Here is a 2,484-nt window from a genome sequence, read left to right on the forward strand (position 1 = left end):
GTAATTGTTTTACCTTCTGTACCAACGTATCAATCATTTTTGCTTATTCTATTTCATCCATTTCAAAATTGAGAGTACGTTTTGAAGATATACAGGGGGTATTCAGTCTACTAAAGTTGTATTTATCTTTGACTTACTCTTACTTAAAGGTGTAAAATCGAATAATCGAGCTACTACACTCATTCCGCCTGACACAAAACGATAAGAAACACGCAGCACAAGGGTTTGCGAAGCAACAGTAGTGTCGTAACCGTTAGATCGCTGAGGTTGCCAGCAGTATGTCCGTAAGGGAGCGAATTGTTCCGACTACTGCCGATATATAGCGAGCAGTATCTTCGAGATAGTCGGCTGCCTTTCTGTCAAATAAATAATCCACAGTGCGGTGTTTATTTACTTTACACTGTCTAGCAAACTCATATGCGGTACTTATTAGTTGCAAAGAATATGAAATTAGTACGTTCCCACTCTTTCTCAGTTCAGACTTCGACAAGTAACTTTGACAACGGAAGTATTGCCATTTCAGGTTACGTTGCGTCATAAATGAGTACTAAGTTCATGGTTCATATACTCAGGTGATCCGTTACACGTAAAATTTTGATGAACTTAAGTCGTCTTTTATGATTTATGTAAAATGAATCCGAGGAAAAATCAAACTACGTGACACAAAATATTATCTTGTACTTTATTGTTTACATCATGAACTATAGAGAACAAGTGCCCGAAATAACTACAGTGCTTATAGAAAGTACAAATGGCAACCCTACTAATAGCGACGCATTTCAAGAGACATCCTTGACTAACTATGTAGGGAGGCAACGATGTTTACAACAAAGATACTGTAGGAGAGGTTGAAAATACCGCTTCAGTTGTAAATTCAGATACAGTATATCGTGAAGGTCCATTCTCAGGACACTCAGAGCATCAATGTAATGCAACGAGGTACGGAGTCTACGATTTCTGCCAACGCAACTATTGGGTGATGATCATGGCTCGAAAATTAGAGAAACGTCTTTCCATATACCTTGCGCGTGAAAAATAAGAAGGAAAGGTGGTCTGGAGATGAAACAGAGACAGTATCATTTGGCATACATCCCACTTTGGCTTATGAAATAAAGATATGGAAAGACAGTACATGAAACAAAAAGATGATTTCTCATTCACTCCAGGATTTCTTAGCACAGCCGCCTAATCTACGCGTGCTGCAACCCGCAGGCCCGAACTGTTTCACAGTGATGCCATACCCACAGGCGCTTCCCGTGAACGAGGCAGCTATGACATACAAAACTTTCAGTTCTCCCAGATTGAAAAGGAAATATGAAAAACAAGGGAAATCATTTACGTAGTAATGGATGTTTTCATCCAAAGTGAACTAATTAGTTACCTGAAACCGTTCCTGGATGACGGAGTCTCCGTAATTTCTGCTGTGACGCTTCGTAAATGAAGTAATTTTCGACGTAATATTTCTTTCTTCCAGAATGAGATTTTCACTCTGCAGCGGAGTGTGCGCTGATATGAAACTTCCTGGCAGATTAAAACTGTGTGCCCGACCGAGACTCGAACTCGGGACCTTTGCCTTACGCGGGCAAGTGCTCTACCAACTGAGCTACCGAAGCACGACTCACGCCCGGTACTCACAGCTTTACTTTATTTCTTTCTTGTGAGGAATAGCCTATAATCCCTCTAAAAATGTTAGTGTCATGGTATGTGTATATGAGAAATATAAGGCGCTGAAAACAATTTATTTCCTTCTCAAAGGAGAACATCAATTGACCCGCAAAATGCCAGTCGTCCCAAATGCTGTCTTTAAAACATGTAAACTACAGTAAACTACGGTTGACAATGAGGAAAGCTGCGATATCGCAGAGCTGTCTTTAAAAAATGTAAGCTACAACAAACTATGGTTGGTACTGAGAAAAGATGCGATATCCCAGAGCTCATAAAAACAAGTATGGTACCTTGATAATGATTCTTAAAATTTCTAGAATTCGTTGACTATGCGAGGCAAGATATCGTAGAATTCTGATTTAAAGACAGATCATAATTTTACATGGCATAAATCAGAACACAACAATAAATTAAGCATAAATAGCCCTTCAGTCTCCCTACTTGCGATCATGCAACTAGTGTAAAGCAACTACACTCCTGGAAATGGAAAAAAGAACACATTGACACCGGTGTGTCAGACCCACCATACTTGCTCCGGACACTGCGAGAGGGCTGTACAAGCAATGATCACACGCACGGCACAGCGGACACACCAGGAACCGCGGTGTTGGCCGTCGAATGGCGCTAGCTGCGCAGCATTTGTGCACCGCCGCCGTCAGTGTCAGCCAGTTTGCCGTGGCATACGGAGCTCCATCGCAGTCTTTAACACTGGTAGCATGCCGCGACAGCGTGGACGTGAACCGTATGTGCAGTTGACGGACTTTGAGCGAGGGCGTATAGTGGGCATGCGGGAGGCCGGGTGGACGTACCGCCGAATTG

General features: G+C 42.1%; 1 non-coding gene across 1 annotated transcript; it reads right to left on the reverse strand.

Annotated features, from left to right (window-relative positions):
- Positions 1-1,539: 1,539 nt before the first annotated feature.
- On the reverse strand, positions 1,540-1,614 carry Trnat-cgu. Its single transcript has one exon. It is a non-coding gene; the product is annotated as a tRNA-Thr (tRNA).
- Between the last annotated feature and the right edge of the window lie 870 nt (positions 1,615-2,484).

The sequence above is a fragment of the Schistocerca piceifrons genome, chromosome 1 (assembly GCF_021461385.2).
Source record: "Schistocerca piceifrons isolate TAMUIC-IGC-003096 chromosome 1, iqSchPice1.1, whole genome shotgun sequence".
In the NCBI taxonomy this organism is placed as follows: Eukaryota; Metazoa; Arthropoda; class Insecta; order Orthoptera; family Acrididae; genus Schistocerca; species Schistocerca piceifrons.